The sequence below is a fragment of the Chelonia mydas genome, chromosome 4, assembly GCF_015237465.2.
Source record: "Chelonia mydas isolate rCheMyd1 chromosome 4, rCheMyd1.pri.v2, whole genome shotgun sequence".
In the NCBI taxonomy this organism is placed as follows: domain Eukaryota; kingdom Metazoa; phylum Chordata; order Testudines; family Cheloniidae; genus Chelonia; species Chelonia mydas.
The window spans coordinates 77,342,927-77,364,257 of record NC_057852.1 but is presented as its reverse complement, the minus strand read 5'-3'; the positions used below and the strand labels follow the sequence as shown (position 1 = coordinate 77,364,257).

Here is a 21,331-nt window from a genome sequence, read left to right as displayed (position 1 = left end):
CCTCTGCCCACACAGCAGATATTTCCAGCCACATCTTTCACCTGGCTGGTGTGGGGTCAGAGCATAACTGAAGCAAATTAGTTTTATTTGACCCTGAACCAATATCTGCAGAATATTTTCTCCCAGTGTTCACCCAGCTCTAGTTGCTATGTACAGAGAAGGAATAGGTTCTGTAGACTGGAGTCCAAGTTTCAGTCTTTTGTTTGATCTGTCAAACAAATTTAGGATAGGGAACATGGAAGTCCATTTAGGATAGGGAACATGGAAGTCCATAATAGTGATGACAGAGTCCTTACCGGCTGGCAAGGGGATTGATTCGGCATCGTAAGCCTAACCTAGTTTAGGATATGTCTCTGGTAAAGAAATATTTTTACAGCCATGTTACAGTACCTCTGAGTGTAGGACTGTGATTACTGACCGTAAGAAACACACTGATAATTACAGATACTCCCACCCAGATGGATGGAGTGTAGACTGGGGGAAACTTGCTTCCATGTGAAAGATAGCAAACTTTTTGTGGTTATCTATGCCTGAGTTGTTCTCTGTGGCTTGGGAATGCCATCTCTCATTTTCTTACGAGAACACAAAAGAAGAAAGGAGCTTTTCTAATAATGAATAATTGCAGTTCTGGGTGGATCACCTGCATTTTCCATTTTCACACTTGTGGTCTGCTATTGTAATATCTTTCAGGTTACGGCCAATCACCTGAAAATATAAGAAGAGCTCAGCCAGACCTCACTGAAAGATTCAAATAATGTACTTCTGAACCCAGTCCCCCTTAACCTAATGTTATTTTCATAAATTTCCGAGGAAGGCCAAATAAAAAGAATAGCCACACTAATGGGTAGTTTTTGAAAACCCAAACTATTCAACTTCATCAGTGAAAATTTGCAAACAGTGGACTCCTTTGCACAGAGCAGACAGTATTAGAGGCCTCACAGGACACACAGATCAGCTGTATATTCCAAAATCAGATCAGCTGTATATTCCAAGAGTGATCAGGAAAGTTGAGTCAGCCTCTCCCAATTTACTAAATTGGAGAAAATCAGTTACTGGAAGAAAAATCACATGTGACTGTATGAAGCAGTAATCATAGCAGTATATACATTAACTGGCAGCTTTTTAAGTTTAGAATTTTTTCCCAATGGTTTTTATTTCTCAATATGCCACACATATATATATTATTTTTAACATTATGCTTTTTAGTTATTTTTCTAAAAATTATCCTTCAGTAAACTTGATTTATTTTTGCTTTTCTTCCTTGTTGTGTGACTTCTGGCTTTTGTATAAATGATGTTTTAAAGATTAATTTAATGTAAAGAGATAAGCTGTATTAACAAGGGGCAAATAGTTTAACTGAAAAATAGAATGAATTCTGGGTGATTACACTGTATTGAGGATAGCAGGTTATACTGTAGGGTACACTGTACCATTTTTAACAGTCTTACAAATGAATATATGATCAACATGACCATAACTAGCCTGAAAATCTTCTTAAATATTTAAAGATATTAAAATAATTAAACAATAGGGTATGTAGCAGGTAACAGAAAAGGCTTATTGAAACTTGCAGAATTCAGTGTATATGGGATACATTAGTTAGGATTGGCAATAAATCAACTATCTACTGGTCCATTTGGAGACAGATTTGGGATATGGCAGTTGCTCACCTTGCAGCCCTCTGAAATTAAAATATATAGGAGTAGCCACCTGGTTACCACTGATGACCTGAGGAAGAAGTCTACACTGCAAAAAAAAGTGTATTTTAACTCAGGTTAGCTAACCCACATAGGCTAATTTGGGTTAAAATAGCAACGAAGACAAAACAAATGGGGTTAACAGCTTAAGTTCAACCCCAGGTTCCCTTCTAAGCTCTAACTTTAGCTGCTAACCCAGAACTCCACATACATAAAGCAAAAGAACGATTTCTAAATGCAGTATATTTCAAAATTTCCCATGAGGCATTAGCAGATGTTTAAATAGATATAATCTCTGAAAAAATGCTTAAAAATTAAAACAATACAAATTGCAGTAACTATAGTCAAGGAGGATTTTAAGTGCTATAAAATAATCTTGTGATGAATTAAACAAGTTGCTCTGCTCCTTCTATTTGATATATGATAGATCATATATTAAAGTGTGTAAATGGTCAGAAAAGTGAGTTTGTTAAATCAGCGTACGAGGACAGCCTGCTCTCCTATTCAGACTCCTATTCAGTCAGAAAAAAGCCGAGTCTATATCTGATGGATAAAGAAAGCTTTGCATTCTGGTTGGGTAGCTGCCCAGGGCACAAAAAATACATAGCCAAAATAACAACAATTATACAGTGCTTTCCATATATATGTCTCAAAGCAATTTACCAAGGGGGCTATCATTGTCCCATTTTAAAGACAGAAAAGTTGAAGGCCTTGTCCATCGCAATAAAGTAAAAACAATGGAAGATAATGGATTTTGGATCAGGGCTTATAAATCAGTGACACAGCTGGAAACTGAACCGAGTTTTGTCCTCTGCCATAGGCAGATACTTCCATTTTTCTACATTACATTTTGATTTGTTTGTAAAACACTATGATGCAATTTATAATGAGAGCCATCGATTAGCATGGATGCACTGTCAACGTGCTATCACCACGTACACACACACACACCTGCCACCTAATAACTACTTTATAAAAGATAGGAACCAAGCCCACCACGATATTGAAGAAATTTTGGATAAGGAATAATTCTGGGGTCGTGTTTGGAGAAGTAGAGAGGGCAATGGGGTGGAAAGATAATTGCAGATTTAAAAACAAAATAGTTGAGCTGGGCGGAACATTTTTGGAAAAATTTCAGAATCATAAATTTCAGATAAATTGTTTCATCTAAGCCCAAATATTTTGTGGAGACATATTGGTTTCACTGAAGTTGTCTTTGGGAAGGCTTTTTAGCTACTGATCAGAGAAAGCGGGGGGGGGGGGGGGGGGAGGGGGGGAGGGATCAGAACCTGGTTTTCCAATCCAAAACCAGCTGTTTCAACACAATTCCATTTTTCAAAAATGTTTGAAAGGTTTTGCTTTCATTCCAATGTGGAATGAAAACAAATTTCAAACATGAAATGGAATAGTCATCCTCCGGACAGATCTGCAAAGTAGGTATACAGACCTACATGCCACTCTTGGACACACTATTTGATTCCAACTGCATACAACAGGAGTTGTACATGCATATCCATGGGCAAAATATAGCCAACAGTAACCACAAAGTAATGCAGTATTTTCAGAAATAATACAGTAATGCAAGGAAATTCCATTAAATTAGTTACCTATATCAGCACTAGGTACTGTGTGTAATATCTGTATTACTATCTGGAGAAGTAAAGAGGGCAATGGGGTGGAAAGATAATTGCAGATTTAAAAACAAAGTAGTTGAGCTAGGCAGAACATTTTTGGAAAAAATTCACATATTCCCTGCTAAGTACCAATGCTGATCTGCAATATCTATAATTGTGTGCATAATATGAAAATAATTTAAATACCAAAATAAATGTCTAAAAGGTAAACATGTCTGAGAACATTACAAACAAACAGCCACTTCAATTACAACATAAAATAAAAGCATATACAGTGTTGATACTTAAAAATAATAGTAGTACTGAGGATAAAAGTACAAGGTACAGAAATATCTTGCTGGAAAAAAAATATAAAAAATATTTCAAGATGGGGACTCAAGTGCTTCTCAGAAGAAGAACAAAAGCATTTAGAAAGGGCTTTAGTTTTCTGAAAGGCATATGAAAAAAGATGGCCTATGATCCCTTTTTCTTTTCTTTTCTTTTTTAAATTTTGTTTTAAATGTTTTCCTGTAGAAACTACACTCTCTAGAGACTTCCAAGTTTTGATACTAGGAAATCTGGAGAACTTTGAAATCTAAATGAATCTCAAAAAAGGTTCCTTGCAGAAGGTATTGCAAATGGGATCATACTCTAAAAATAATCCCAATCCCTCAAAGCAGCTCACTTTCTCAATTTTTTCCATTTAAGAGTAATTGTCCACAACCACATTTGAGCTTCAATTTCTGTTTAGAATATGAATGTAATTTGAACATACTGCAGGCAAGAGATAGCATTAGCCATGAATCCATCAAACTTCTGTGAAGTGGTGGCACTGTACATAATATACTATAAATTTCTCAGATGAGCTATTCCCACATTATACTAAATTTTAATTGCTCAGATACAGAACAGGAAAAATTGCGACTAGCAGTATAATTCGCAAGAAACACTAAATGTAATATGAGTGAAAGCAATTTTTAAAATACTGCTTTGTTAATTTGTGTGTATGTATACACACACACACACAGAGAGAGAGAGAGAGAGAAAGAGAGAGAGGGGCTTTCTACTGGATAATGAATAAATGAGCAAAGTAATATTTTCTTGATGTAGGTGATAATAAAATGCAAGTATGAACTTACATGAGAAATAAAAGAGTAACCATTATTCACACCCTGAAATAAAATTATTACTGAAACCCTGACATCAGAAAGGCTCCAAGAGACCATTTTATTTTATTCTGTGGGTTGCCTAATGTAAGGGACAATTGAGAGGTTCACAATGTATAGGGTCTTGATAAATACCAATAAGCTCTATCTGTCTCATCTATCAGCTTTCCTAAGGTGCCAATTGCCATGGAGTAATAGTTTGCATTATACCTCCAAATTCTGTTATAATTTTTTCCATTGTTTCTCATAATCAAAGCTAATATCTTCATCAGATTAGGGGTGGTCATTTCATTAATTCTATCATTAAGAGTCAGATGATGGTATCCTTGCTCATGTTGAGTTTACCTTAATCCATGAGTAGTCTGGGTCAATGGGTTACTCGTGGATTAAAGTTCTTCTCAGCACAAAACAAGATTATAAGAATCTGACCCTTTATGAAGAAACTTCAGAATTCCATCACTACTGACTCTAGTTTCAGTTAATAATAATGATAAACAAAAGTAACAATACAAATTAAAATATATATAGTAAAATAGTGTCCAGAGAAACTCTTGACTCTGACTCTAAACTCTAAAATATTGCATTGTCAAAAGAGTATGAGTCAATCAATTCTTTAACTTTCAGGACCTGATTCTGATCCCACTGAAGTAAAAAAAAAGGAGATTTGTTATTTACTTGGGCCCTGATCCTTCAAAGACCTACATATGTGCTTAACGTTATTAATTTGAGTTGCCCCATTGAAATCAGTGGAACTATACATGGTCATAAAGTTGAGCATCTGCATAAGAACACAGACAAAAAGATGGATCTTTAAGTGGCAGGTCACAATTTTATTAACTTTAACCAAAGAGGTGGAGGTGCCATACTGCCCTGCACTTCCTCCCCACTCCTCTGCCATTACAGGGCATTTTATTTCCTCTCATGTGAGATTAATGGCCTCATGATATACAGTCAATAAGTCAGTGATTGTCCTCTTCAGCCTAACCTCTAGGACTCAGCCCTTCTTGTCCCTTCCCAAACTAATGTTGAGTCTAGTGTATTGATTTGACCTGGTTGATTGATGTAGCACTATATTCTTAGTTTAGTTTATTATTAATAACAACAGCTTGGTTTTATTTGTATGTGTTTTAATAACATTCATAATACTAATAAATAATAATAAAAAGATACTGAGTCACATTTCAGTAAGCAAAGTGGATACAGAACATCTGAGGACCTGGGTGGCTCATCAATATCTCGACTGTAGTGAGGGATAGAGCAGCAATGGCAGTAAGATGGCTGCTGGACATTTTTACATATAAAAGGGATGGGCCTGTGAGAGTCATTTGCTTCCCTTAGCCACTCCGGCTGCCCAGTGGGAGGCAGAAAAAACACTCCCCTCCGATGAGGTAAACTCCCTACCTTCACACTGAGCTACAAGTAGGGAGGGGCACAGGGAGAGGAAAGGCTCTAATGCCGCTAAATGCAACTTCTTCCTCTTCCCACATAACTCCAGGAATTAGCCATCCCCCAACAGTCTGACTAAAGCTCCCCCCAGCTGAGATGTGTGTGTGTGTGAGAGAGAGAGAGAGAAGGAATTTGCTTCACTTAAAAATATGTGCAGTATAATTGTTCTTAGAAAAGTATCATGCAGGCTGTGAAAATGTTGGATCCACTTGGCACAAAGCATGAGGTACAAATTCTTACACTTTGCTCAAGTTTGCAAAACTTTTAGCTTCTGGCACAAAAAAACTTCAAAAACAGACTCCAACGAGAGACTGCTGAATTGGAATTAATTTGCAAACTGGATACAATTAACTGAGGCTTGAATAAAGACTGGGAGTAGATGTGTCATTACACAAAGTAAAACGATTTCCCCATGTTTATTCCTCCCCACACCCCTGACTGTTCCTCACACGTTCTTGTCAACTGCTGGTAATGACCCACCTTGATTATCACTACAAAAGCCCCTCCCCCCACCCCGCCCCGCTCTCCTGCTGGTAATACCTCACCTTACCTGATCACTCTTGTTACAGTGTGTATGGGAACACCCATTGTTTCATGATCTCTGTGTATATAAATCATCCGATGAAGTGAGCTGTAGCTCACGAAAGCTTATGCTCAAATAAATTTGTTAGTCTCTAAGGTGCCACAAAGTCCTCCTTTTCTTTTTGCGGATACAGACTAACATGGCTGCTACTCTGAATCCTATATATATTTTTGAAATTCATTCAATACTTTCTCCTCCTGCCGAAGACAGAGGTAAACACAGTGTTGTAATAAACCCAAGGTATGTGCAACTAAAAGGGGAAAAGTCAGGTTAATCAGTAGCATGTCCTGCTTCAGCATGCAAAAGATGTGAAAATAATTTTAAAAGAAGAAATTGGGAAAAAAAGAGTTTCTGTCAAGATTATCTCCACAAAAGGGCATCTTAAATTTGCAGTCCTGATTTTTCTCTGGATTACACACAATTGTTTGCTTTTGATACTTTACAGTAAATACCTGTAATGCAGTGCTATGCTAAAACATGAATCTTCCTATCATAAAAAGATTTTTGTGCATAGTTATTTCTAGATTCTGAATGTCAGAAAAAGGTTGGTATTATACAGGGGGATTATTATGAACAAAACACAGTACAAATATAATTATATATGTAATAAAACTCAGTCAGAAATCAAAACTGTGGTCAGCACACTGACCTTAAATGATGCCAAATCTGAAGAACAAAAGCCACAGTGGTATGAGTGAAGCACATAAAGATAAAAATTAGTGGAGACTTTACTGGGGTTTATCAATTTGTGTTAAGGCCCCAGAATTATTTCAATCACAGGTACTTTCTGTGCTCTGTTTCCCCATGGAAACAGGTATAATACTGTGCACTGAAAAGAGAATAATGACTGGAAAATCTGTGAGTTTTACAGGTCACGTAAACTGAAAGTGAATGGAAGAGACAAAGCAAAACTTTGAATTTACGTGCTGGCTCCCTTTATTATAGTACTTAGTGGATGGCAATATAGGCATTATAAATACTTTTCAGTGGCTATTTACTGTGCCTCCAAATGGATGTGGGTGAAGTCAGTCAATTTTGCTTTGCAAGAGTCTGTAAGACTATTTTCTTTAGTTTTCATCTAATTTCAAGTTCAAATGAACCCCAAAATCAAGAAGAAACTGTTATAACAACTGAGTTTCATCTGGTTTAGGAACAAAATAATGGAAGTGAGAATTCAAGGTTTTAAAGTTAAACTGTAATTTGGCATGACATTTTTGGTAAAGTTCAGAAACATTAGTTAATATTTTTAATTTATCGGGCTTTAGTTTTTAGCCCGTACTTAAGTATAAAAGGAGCCACATTTTCCATAATTTAGGACTTTATTGTCATTGTTTCATAAAGAACTACAGTACTCTGAGTAGTATGTAGTTTATTGTGCACTGCTGTTTATAATTTCACAGTTCCTAGATAGTCATGAAGGTTTGGACTCCAAGAGTGGGTTATTTGCAGTTTTGAGAAAAATTAGTTAACCACTTACACTCTGTATTAGTATGATTTATTTATATTAGGTTCACTTTTGAAGAGAGACTGTAGCTAAAGCAAAGTGCAGATGCTATCCACAAATGTTTCAGAATTACAGAAAGTAGCAGAGCAAGCGTGTACACAGCTGGAGCCAGGATGTTCTACTTTTATGAGGTGCTGCTGAGTGAACTCATATAGAAGTCAGTGGAAGTTGAGGTTGGACAGCCTGGCACAGGAAGCATTTAACCCTTTACATGACTGGGACCTAACTGCTGTATGAGCCTGAGAATTTTCAACACAGTACTCAAGAATCTTGTGATATGACTTTATGCCCAAACGATCAGTAAAAATAACCCTGCCTTCTAATCAGATGGTAAAGACATCAATCAAAAACCAAAGTGTTGTCAGCATTTCTTCAGTTATAGCTAGGCAAAAGGGAACTGTCTGAATCTCAAAAGGACAGTCTAAATACTTACATTCTAAGGAAACCTCTGCCTTTAAGACACTGGGTGCTGGGGCTCCCTGGCTGGGAAGACCAGGTAGTAACAGTCACATAAATTCCCTATTTAAGTCCTAGTCAGTGCTACTGGACGGGAACTGTCCACTGTAAAGGATTTAATTATGAGATGTTTGCAGAGAGCCTCCTTCCCATTTCAAATATAAAATATAATAAATGATGTATTACTGAGCTAACTGCATCTCCTCATTCAACTCCCTTAAAAAAAATCACCATGTCACCTGTGAATATTAAAGTTAGATTTTTTTAAAAAATTAGTATACAGTAATCACCAAGATTAATCCATGCCTTATTGAGTTACCATTGATCTCATCATCTGAATCCTTGTCCTATCTTCTCCCCTACCACCATTTTTGTTTGTTAAGGATTCCCACATGCTGTTACATGTCTATGTTGAAACTCAGATTAAAACCTTGTTGGAACTGAGAAGTCCTTTTCACTTAGGATAGTTGTAAGACAGGTGGAGCGCCAGCTTTGGCTTTCTGCCCTGGGCCCCTGCGAGTCTAACACCAGCCCTCCTTGGTGGACCCCTGAAACCTGCTCACGGACCTCAAGGGGGCTCTTGACCCCCAGTTGAGAACCGCTGTTGTAAGAGACCATAAAGGGGCCACAACTAAAACAAGGAATAATGGAGATTGCCCAGAAACTAGCATCATGTGGGTGGAGTGTTCTGAGCAGGTGAATGGGTATGTCTGAGTGCAGAAAAAGTGTAATGGGGTGGTGGGGGGAGAAGAGGAACAGAAAGAGAGAGAGATTGAGGCAGAGCAAGAAAACCAAGCAATAACATGTAAACACAAGGGATAACCTTGGAAGAAGCCTAAAGAGAGCTTTTGAGTCTAGTGCTGCCTTAAGAGGCTTGGGGCTGTAAGCAAAAAGCTATCCCCTGATTTTGATTCCTCCTGTGTTCACACACATGCAGGGGTGAAAGTGAGCCAGTACGGCGTACCGGTTAGAACCCGCACCGGCCCATTCCCAGGCCACATTACCGTGCTGCCGTGGCAGCACTTTAACGTCGCTGCCCCTTCCCCCCATTGGCAGCCCTACCAGCAGCGCCGCCGACAGGGGAGGCAAAACGGGCAGGGACATTAAAGCGCTGCCGCGGCAGCACGTTAATGTGGGCTGGGGATGGGCCGGTGCGGGTTCTTACCGGTACGGCGTACTGGCTCACTTTCACCCCTGCATGTGTGTGAACACAGGAGGAATCAAAATCAGGGGATAGCTTTTTGCTTTCAGCCCCAAGCTGGACACAATATTCAAGGTGTAAGCTCACCATGAATTTATATAGTGGCATGATGATATTTTCAGTCTTATTTTCTATGCCTTTCCTAACAGTTCCTAACAGTCTGTATGCCTTTTTGACTGTGCTGGTGTGCATTGAGCTGAAGTTTTCAGAGAACCGTCCACGATGACTCCAAGATCTCTTTCTTGAGTGCTAACCCATCATTATATATCTGTACTTGGGATTATTTTTTCCAATGTGCATTACATTTAGCTTATCAATGTTGAATTTCTTCCGTCTTTTTGTTGCTCAGTCACCCAGTTTTGTGTGATCCCCCAGTAACTCTTTGCAATCAGCTTTAGACTTAACTATCATGAATAATTTTGTATCATCTGCAGACTTTGTGACTTCACTGTTCATTCCCTTTTCCAGATCATTAATGAACATGTTGAACATTTGTTCAGTTCTTTGAACATGGAGAGTGCAATATAAATGCTAAGTATCATTACACATGAAAGAGCACAGAATTCTGATCCAATCTGATGAATTTTTAGTTACAAGTGTATTTCCCTATATCAATGGAAATATAAACGTGTTAGGTAAAGTCCTGGCCCACTGAAGTCAATGGAAATGTTGTCATTGATTTCAGCAGAGTCAGAATTTCACCTATTGGTGCTATTAAATGTCTGGTTGCTATTAATACTAACCAGAGATTTAAATCTTCTGGTGTATTTGGGTCTATACATATAGAGTTCTTTGGTTACCTCCCTATTTCTGATTTGTCGGTCTCCACTTTGGATAGCTAGGTCTATCTACTAAGAAATACCATAAGTCAGGGTTTGCTAATGTATGACAGATCAAATAAATCAGATGTTCAAAGCCTACTAGAGAGAGAGGCTATACACATGCACAGATAATTCACCCTAATATTGTAAACAGTTACTGTGCTGGTTGGATCTGTGTTTGTCGCACTTCCACAGACACTCCCTAAAAGGTGCGGCTTCTTCCAGAGGAGAAGGACCCCTCTCTCTGGAAGTTGTTGGTGGGAAAGCGGGTTGTGCTTCCTGCCTAGAAGGAAAGCAAAACTATGTATGTAGCCAATAGCACTACAGCAGGAGGGAAGCTGCCTCTGTGCCCTCTTACTGTATTAAACAGATGTTCTATTTTTTCCTGAGCTCATGACTAAGAACCTGCAATAATATTTGCACTCAATATTCCTGTCTTTTTCTCTCCTGTCCTCTCTGTTTTGTCCTTGAAGATAAAATCTCTTGGCTCCTGCCTGTATATCCAGTCTCTGTTACAGAGACTACATAAAACTGCTATATTAAGCAGGAATCATATGCAGTGTTGTAGCTCTTTTGGACTAGAGAGACAAGGTAGGTGAAGTAATATCTTCTATTGGTCAAACTTCTGTTGGTGAGAGAGACAAGCTTTCAGGCTTACACAGAGCTCTTCTTAAGCAGGTAATAATGTGCCCCTCCCATCCCTGCCTGTTCTGTCTTTTTTCTTTTCACCAGAAGGATGATGTGATATTATGAATGAGTGTATTTTAAATCAATTCTTTTCCATTACTTTTAAGTATAGTCAGTGAGAAGGAAAATTAACCCCCATATAAGACATTTGGAAATCCCCACCATCTTGAGAACTCCATGAAACAATACAACCACGAGCAAGGTAAAAATAATTCAGAATTGAAGGGTAGCATCAGTGGTGGTATGGCATTAAGAAAAAATATTGATAAAAATAACTTTAAAAACAACCAACATTATTTTTATTTTCAAATATTGTACAAGTTAAATTTTAAAAAATAAAATAAAATTCCAGGCTAAATTCTTGCCCTGTAGGTGTCTAGTTTAAATTCAGTACAAAATTTTGATGGAATTGCTATAAACCTTAAATATTATAGTTTATAAATAGAAAGCTGACATAATTTTAACGACAGCCACATAAACAGTACCATTATACTAATTGTTTGCAGAGCAGTTAAGTGCCAGAGTAGGGAGATTTTGAAGGAATAGTACAGAAAGTAATGAATATAGAATAGGAAGAAAAGTATATTCTCTCTTCATCACAGACATATTTCCCTGTAATGCACCTCTTTCAATTAAATTTTATTCTACACTTTATTTTTCCCCCTTAAATGAATACCTCTATTCCTGTAATAAACTGGATGACTTTCAGGGAGCTATAGATTACAGCTGCTGAAAATTCAGGATTTCTAGTTCAAGAGAAATTTCAATAGTTCACAACTGGAACGAAAATCAATTTTCTCAAAATTTATTGCAAACCAAATATTAAAAAAAAAATCATTTAGGAAACACTGACATATGGCATTTCCAATATGAAATCTGCTCCTTGGGACCCTGTCAGTTGCTGATTGAAACTGACATGATACTTGTCAGTTGAACCCTGTTATTCATTGAATCATGTCAATTTCAGCCAAAAGGTGGCTGGTCTGTGGCTCCAAGCCACTCCTGCCATGCGGACTGCCCTCGGGGCAGGAACTGCTGGGCTTCCAGACCCCTGGGCCAGTTCATTCCCAGAGCTGCCCAGCACCATGGGAAGCCATATGACATGGGAGCATGGAAGCCTTAGGGTCTCCAGTCCAGGGATAATCCACATATCAAGGCTGCCCTAGAGACACAGACCCTGGAAGCCTGTCTCAAGACTTGCAGGATCCCTGCCAAGAATCTTGGAAATGCTGAGAACTCTAGCTTAAGTCGGAGTTTGCTAGACTTGCAAACTCCCTCGGAGCCTAAACTCAAAGTGCTGGCTTAAGCCAGGGTTTCCAGAGCTCTCAGCTCTGTGGCAAGGAGCTTGGAAGCCCTGAGAGCACCCAGGGTTTCCCAGCTCCATAACATGGCAGGGCTAGCCTAGAGCTGGCACTCTGGAAGCCCACAGCCCTGGGCAGTTCAACATAATGGGAATATCCCAGTGCTGCAGACCCTGGAAATTCAAACTCTCCAGGAGCTCCCCAGGAAGGTTTCAAGGAAAGTCTGTTGAATCGGAGACATATCTGCAAAACATTTCAGTTTTTATCAGTCAGCATTTTCCAAGGAAACTTGTTTCCTGGGAAATTCCTGATCAGCTCTACCACAGATTTGGTGAAATCATGATTTGCCCCAGCATAAAACTAATTTTGGCCAACTCAATTTTATTAGGATTTCATAAAAAGCAACACAATAAGTTAAGAATTCCATGTACAATAAGGACTGATCCTTTGCAGTACTATGTAACCTCAACTACAGACATGCCTCAAGAAAACTGATTGAAGACAATACACAGAGAGAAGAAAGGCAATATTTTTGAGGGAGTAAAAGCAAACCAGTTGGGGGACCACTGACCCTGTGATAAAATGATCATGGAATTGCCTTAAAAGAGCTGTATTCCCTGCCCTTAAAGGCACAAGATGGCACAGAAGAGACCATGTAATTAGACATACAGGCACTAGCTCTGCTTGACTTAGTGTGCTAAAAAATAGTAATGTAGCTGCGGTGGCACAAGTAGCTTCTTAGTCTAGTTGTCCAAATACTATCTCCTGGGAGCGTACTTGGGTGGCTAGTCCAAGTCCTAGTCTACACTGCATTTGTTAGCACACTAGCATGAGCGGAGCTCGCATGTGTATATCTACCTGTGAAGGAAATTTCACCTCCATCTGCTGTGTAGAAACACCCATAGATTGTAGCCTTTGACCTTGGGGCAAAAAGGTGCCACGACTTTCCATGACAATGTGGTCCAAATGAAAACCTCATACCCACACACTTTTGACATTTGTGAATGTTCAGATCCGCTCCTGATCTTTGCAGCTCAGGTCCATCTTTACTTAGACTGAAAGCAATTACAAAGTTACACTTACAAGATCTCTGTCAAGCATTCTTACAATACCCACCTGCTGAAGTGAAGAAACAGATTGACAGAGCCAGAAGAGTACCCAGAAGTCACCTACTACAGGACAGGCCTAACAAAGAAAATAACAGAACTCCACTAGCTGCCACCTTCAGCCCCCAACTAAAACCTCTCCAACGTATTATCAAGGATCTACAACCTATCCTGAAGGACGACCCATCACTCTCACAAATCTTGGGAGACAGGCCAGTCCTTGCCTACAGACAGCCCCCCAACCTGAAGCAAATACTCACCAGCAACTACATACCACACAACAGAACCACTAACCCAGGAACCTATCCTTGCAACAAAGCCTGTTGCCAACTGTGCCCACATATCTATTCAGGGGACACCATCACAGGGCCTAATAACATCAGCCACACTATCAGAGGCTCGTTCACCTGCACATCTACCAATGTGATATATGCCATCATGTGCAAGCAATGCCCCTCTGCCATGTACATTGGTCAAACTGGACAGTCTCTATGTAAAAGAATAAATGGACACAAATCAGATGTCAAGAATTATAACATTCATAAACCAGTCGGAGAACACTTCAATCTCTCTGGTCACACGATTACAGACATGAAAGTTGCAAGATATTACAAGAGAAAAACTTCAAAACCAGACTCCAGAGAGAGACTGCTGAATTGGAATTCATTTGCAAATTGGATACAATTAACTTAGGCTTGAATAGAGACTGGGAGTGGTTAAGTCATTATGCAAGGTAACCTATTTCCCCTTGTTTTTTCCTACCCTCTTCCCCCCGACCCACTGTTCCTCAGACGTTCTTGTTAAACCCTGGATTTGTGCTGGAAATGGCCCACCTTGATTATCATACACATTGTAAGGAGAGTGATCACTTTAGATAACCTATTACCAGCAGGAGAGTGGGGTGGGGGGAGAGAAAACCTTTTGTAGAGGTAAACACCCATTTTTTCCATGGTCTGTGTGTATAAAACATCCTCACTGCATTTTCCACTTTATGCATCCGATGAAGTGAGCTGTAGCTCACGAAAGCTTATGCTCAAATAAATTGGTTAGTCTCTAAGGTGCCACAAGTACTCCTTTTCTTTTTGCGAATACAGACTAACACGGCTGGTACTCTGAAACATACCTTATATTGTATTGCACTTTGCTAATGGTAGGTTTATTCTTACATATAATGTCTACCATAAATTCTGTCTGTTTATGAGGAAGCCTTGAGGACATATGCTTCTGTGCATTAAAATGCACATTGAATTTCATCATAAAGAATATATGACCCTTTATATTGGGCAGCAAACAGCAAAGCAATTGTCAATCGTACTCGGGCTGCTATAACCAGATTATAGGATTAGAAGGCTAATTTGAAGCTGGATTATTTGACATCCTTGTTTGAGAGTTTAATATCTTGGTCATTTCAAAATGGACTGAGCTGTAACTTCATATATAAGGGGCACAGGCACTTTTCTTTAGCAAAAATTATTTCAGCCCATTAAGTTGTTTTATTTTTAGTTCTGGAGTTTCAAAACACTAATTTGCAAATGTAATGTGGCTGATTGTTAAAGTTGTCCTGCTGTTAACTCACAATTGCTCAAATATTTCAGTTTTCTTGTTTTTTTCCATAACAACTTTGTCCAAGAGCAACACAAAAACTCTTCAAGAGAAACTTGGGGATTCCCTTTTACACCACTACTTTGTGCTTTCTTCCTTCCCTCCAGGCCTCACTTTAGTACAAACTGCCTTCTGACTTGAGCTGACCAGAAAATGACAATTCTCTTTCACAGCAACTTTTGAAGCTTCACAGTTTGTTTTCATTTTGCACTGGAAACTTCTACATTTTCACGAAAAGTGAATTGTGCAAAATGTCTATTTCTCAATCAAATCCTGAGCTTTTTGATTCAGTAAGGGAGTCTAGGTCTCTCTACCCTGGAGGTTACAGCATTGACCTTGGTTGTAGGAAACCCATGTTCAAGTCTTTACCCTGCCAGATTCAGAACAGAGATTCCCACATCCCAGGCCAGGGCTTTAACCACCAAGCTACAGAGCCACGCACACGTTTCCTCTCAGATGAAATTTCATTTAATCAATATTATTCTGATCAGCTTTACATCTGACCAGGGAAGGTGGATGAGACTGTTCTTCCTTGGAGCCTTTTGGAAACTTTTCATTTCTAATACGGGAAGGCTGAACCTACAGTTTCTGACCCTATTTCAGAGCCCCTGGAGGAAAAGAACAAACCAAAAATATTTTTGATGCAAATACATTCCTTATGAAACATACTGTGACAGAAACATCTCTCTACTACCATTAAAGAAAATCAAGGAATGAAAGTCAGATGGGGGAAAACAATATGGTGGATACTCCTCAAAGTTCAGCCCACAAACCAAGCTGCACCCACATGAGACACTGCTCGCAGTAGATTGCAGAAATTTAAAAAATGTCATTGAACATGTTTTCTGGGCATCTTGGGCTCAGCTTCCTCTCAACAGGGTCCAAACAGATCTCCGGGCTCTGCCTTAGTGAAGACCATATGCCTCTCCTGGCTTCCTAAGCATGGCTCCCCTTTGTAAGAGCATCAGATAACCAGCAGAGCTGTGTAAGCCTCTTTGGGTTTGGTTCCTTCCTCACTATGGGTAGAGAGAGTGGTGCTATCCCCCAAACCCACTCAATGAATGGCACCAAAATCAGCTGTTACTCACAGTAAATTGTGCAGGTCTTCATAATATAATCGTAAAAAGAAAAGGAGTACTTGTGGCACCTTAGAGACTAACCAGTTTATTTGAGCATGAGCTTTCGTGAGCTACAGCTCACTTCATCGGATGCATAGCTCATGCTCAAATAAACTGGTTAGTCTCTAAGGTGCCACAAGTACTCCTTTTCTTTTTACGAATACAGACTAACACGGCTGTTACTCTGAAACCTGTCATAATATAATCCTCTCTTTTCTTTCTTACATGTGTGATTAGCACTAGAATAGTTAATACTTTAAATGACAACACTGGGTATCTGACTTAGTGCCCACTGAAATGAATAGTGTGGTTCACACTTGTCAGACTTATTGTTTCAGATTCTGCAAGCACAGGAAACATCTCTGTATCAATTACCCTTGAAACTGTGAACTGAGTATACCTCAGCAATCATAAAAGCTAGAGATTTTAATGAAAACTTAGATTCTGGAAAATAAGGCAGTGGTAGTACACTATGAAGACCCACATCTGCTGTCTCTGAGCACTTTCAAGAAACAGAGGTTTAAGGTTGAGACAATAACATTGGCATTCTGAGTTATGATTAGGGATGGATGAATCAAGTACTAAATGTGCTAAAGAGCATGAATATGAACAGAATCCCATTACAGCAATATTTGCATACCAAATATCTATTATATTCATTCCAGCTTTCTACCCACATCTTTTTTGTTGCCTCCCTTTTGCCACCTCGCTAATTTCTTGACCCTAACCGACTACCCTCTTGAAATGTCTCCCACCTGTCCTCCAACTACTTCCCAGCTGAGAGAAAATGTTTCCCATCCCACAGATAGTGAGAAAGAGGGGAGGAGGTTAGAAATTAGAAAGCAGATACCCAATAAACTCCCTGGTTCTGAGACTTAGAAGGACACAGGCACAAGTTGCTCCTGATTGTTCACCTCATCAGATGCATATACGGAGGTCCAATAAAAGTCCATCACTCAGTAGAATTTGCTGTCTCAAGGCACTTTTTAAAATTCCAGAATATTCTTTAAGGACACAGGCACCAGCCTCAGATACTATTCTTGAGCTGCAAAAGATGTTCAGAGTGTGCTACTGTCCGGTAGGTAAACAGGAGTGATGTGAAGGCAGAGCCATGGCCCCATTCTATGTCCACACTACCCCATGGCACAGTAGAGTGCATCCTTGTCCTCCTAAGGGAGGCATAGTGGCTTTTCCTAGTAGACCCACCTTGGACATGCAGTTCCACACTGCCACCTTCTTAGAGCTATTCCCTGATGGCACAATTTGCCATAACAAAATAATAATGAGAGCCAGAATAGCCCTTTTAAGCCTTTTGAATTCAGATATATTAAATGATTAAGTGTTATTATGATGCACAGATAAGATTACATTAGATAATTTTTAAAAGATGTATATTATTTAATGTAAAGCAAATCTGAAATTTAACACCTCTTTTCATAATTGCGTTGTCCATTTTGGGACATCAGGATTATCGTGAAGGACAAAATATTATTACCTATCTTTGATAGTAATAATGGCAGGGGATGGTCTCTTTTGTGGGTAGTTGGTAATACACATTCAACAGCTTAATATTTTAACATGCCTGATATCACTATATTACAAATTATTAAATACATACTTAATTTGAATTAATAAAACGTTGAGGGTACAAAGTTACTGAGTGGAAATAACAGCCAATAGCAACTAATGGGAATGATGTATTTTTCCTCCATCAGTGAGTTACTATTCCACTTTTGCTAAATGGTATATGAGTTCATCCAGTATTTTAGGGATTTTATTCAGGCTCAGCCTATCTCAGCCCCAGTTAAGCAAAGTGGTAGAGGAGTATGTAGAATTGAAAAATGGCCTTTTATTAAAAACATACAAAACAGAAAAGCCCCTTCATATAAAATTGGTGACTTTTTAGAATTTTCTCACTTTTGGGAACATTTGTGACAATTTTTTCACATTTATGGAAAATGTGATTAAAATGTATTAAAAAGTTATTAAAATTTGTAGTCACCAAAAATCCGATATAAAAAGAAAATCTTGCTTGTTTTGAAAAAAAAGAAAAAGAAGGGTCCATTTTGAATCTGGAAAAAATATATGAAATTTGAAATGTTGAAATACTTTGTGATTAAAAAAAAGACAACAACTTGCATTAACTGTATGTGGTGTTTGTGTAATCTTGATGGGTAGAAAAACAACATAGGGAGGCCTCAGCATACTTTGTGTATCATAGGAGGATGATTTTTGCCAGTCTTGAATGGCTTAAGGGTAGGTTTGGCAGTGTGTGGCCTTAACACCCACAGAGACAGTATGAATCAACAGCATTTACTATTCCAGCAAAAAGTCGGAATTATAAGGTGTTTCAGACAGCCCTGCATGCATGTTGAGTGGTTTAGTAGGCAATCTGGTCCAGGAGATAAGAGCACTGGATGGAAAATCAAGTCAGCTGGTGGGTTATATTCCCTTCCCTACCACTGACCTACTGTGTGAACCTGAATAAGTTGCTTCACCTCTCTCTGCCTCAGTCTTGTTTATTTAGATTATAAGCTCTTCAAGGATTTTTTTTTAAATTTTAATATGTGTTTGAGCAGTGTGTAGTATATTGGGGCCCTGATCTCCGCTGGCGTCTCTCAGTGCTACTGTAACAAAAATAACTAATAGTTGCATCTCCTCTGAATCCCTACTTAGTGCCCCACACAAAGCCTGATTACTGAGGCTATGTCCAAGAGGACTGGTTGGAGACGGGAGAGCTTGAACCAGAGAATACATCCCTCCACTTCCTATCTGACATATTGCTAAAGTGCTACCTGTTTCTAGTGCCTGTTGAAGTTACAATCAATTAGGTAAGAGTAAGGTAAGACATCCTACTCTTTTAAGGTTTGTATTATATATCCAATTACTTTGGAATTTTGAGGGTTAGCTAGTCCCCTAATTTTGATTTAGTACTTGTTGTCACCATAGTCTTCTCAAAAATCAGAGTAGGCCATCCTGCTTTCATCATTGGGCCAATTTCCATAGCCAGCCTCTCTACAGCCAGTGGCTTCATTTTTGGATTGAAAGCTCCTTTTGCTCCTATTATTTAAACTGGGTGAGTGGTAAAATGTCCATTTTTATTGCATTCACTATATATAGTTTCTGGTCCACTAATGCCAGAGTATTCTAGCCAGAGTGCTATCAAAATTTAGTAATCCATGCAAAATAATTGTCTAAACAAACGTTTGGATCCGACTGTCAATTTCTTGCATGTGTTACAGGACAATTTCTTTGGATGTTCAAGAGCATTTTCCTTTTGATCCTGGGAATGTTTTATCAGCATTCTATTGATCCTGGATGTCCAAAATTAGTCCAGATAAGCAGAAGAATCAATTATTTGCTTTTGCCCTCCTGACCTTTAAAAATGTTGCCAATATACTGCACTATAGCTGTTGATTTAAATAGTAATCAGCTTCAATTTCTTCACAAACAGCCAAATAGGTAGCTTGTCTTCAATGCCTATGTCAGATGACTCATCAATATGCCCTATGAAGGAGAGAATGAAAGCCCCCTCAAGTAATGAAACATCAACACAGTTACACAGACTGTTGCTTTGTGAGTAGGTAGAGTTTAGATTGCAATCACCCTATTGCATAAAAAACCTACTTCAGATATTATTGCTTTGTTTCATCAAATCTTATATTGCAAATCACTTTGCAGCCTCCTGTAAGCAGCAGTACTGTACAATCTATTGCAGGGCTACAAGTGACACACAATCAACCTACTTTACAATGTACATGACTGTTTTCTTTTATAGTTTAAATTTTAAGTAGTTAACTATCACTGTTGATTGCAACCATCACCCCAGTTGCAAAATAAAACATATTCCTCTTCATTTCTTTCTGCAGCCACACTCTATGTACTCTATAAAGGGTCAAAGCTGAACCAGCGTTGGTTTAATTAACTACTAATCCAATTGAGTTAAGTGAAAAAGAAACATCAACATCCAGGGTCCTATATGTCTGGACCCTACCATCATGAACTGCTGCAGAATTCCCCTACTAGGAATTCCCAATTGAGCCGTAGGTAGCATGATGAGGGTTTCATACACATGATGCTGAAAACAGTTATATAATTAAGAGTGGGTCAAGGTGACACTTGGAACATTTGAAACTGCAAAGATTAGCTACTAAATTCTGAGGGAGAAGCTAAATTAGTTAATTTGTTTTGCTATAATTAATTAAAATGTGCCCAGTTTCCACTACATTTCATTAAATTATGAGTGGTCTTTTCATGTGAGTGTGTCCTTCAAGTAATCTTGGACATATGAAAGAAATGTAAGTACTCTAATAACAATATGTTTACATATTTCTCTCATAACTGACTATTTATTATTTCTTCTGGTAGCAAATATGTTCTATTAAAATGTAACATTTTTTGAATGTCACTCTTGAGATGTATACATTTTACCTTTACGAAAAAGGTATGCTTTATCATTTACCTTTATGCAATTACCATTTATTTTGCTTATCGCCTTAAATATTTTTTTCATATTTCCAGTGATTGTACATACTCTAGAGATGGGTTTGAACCACACCATTTGGATCCTCTTGTTACCAAATTTTGGAAGCTACAGGGTGAGTTGGAATTTGGATTCTGCCCATCATAGGCCTTAAATTGCAACTGAACCACTCCTGTCAGTGGATCTGTGTGAGTGGATAGACCTACAGATTAGGGAGCCCAACTTTTTTTATCTGGGTATGGTTCTGTATTTCCAGTCCTCCCCAACCACATAGACAGATATTTGAGTAGTTAAGGGTTCAGATTTGGACAGAACTCTAGCATGTACCAAAAATGACAATGCTACAAGCCTTCCTCTTTTCTTCTTGGGTCCCCTCTGCAGCTATAACCTTTGATTTAAACATTTTTCATATCTATTTTAAATGTAAATAATAAAACTAATAACCCAATTAAATTCCTGAGGTTGACACCTCCAGGCTGTTACAGATAAATTTAATTTAGTGGAGAACTGTGAGTGACACAATGAGTGACATAATTAAAGATGTTAT

General features: G+C 38.5%; 1 protein-coding gene across 1 annotated transcript in view; it reads right to left on the bottom strand.

Annotated features, from left to right (window-relative positions):
* TENM3 (teneurin transmembrane protein 3) overlaps positions 1-21,331 on the bottom strand; it is a 2,200,211-nt gene that overhangs the window by 1,780,393 nt on the left and 398,487 nt on the right. The window lies entirely within an intron of this gene.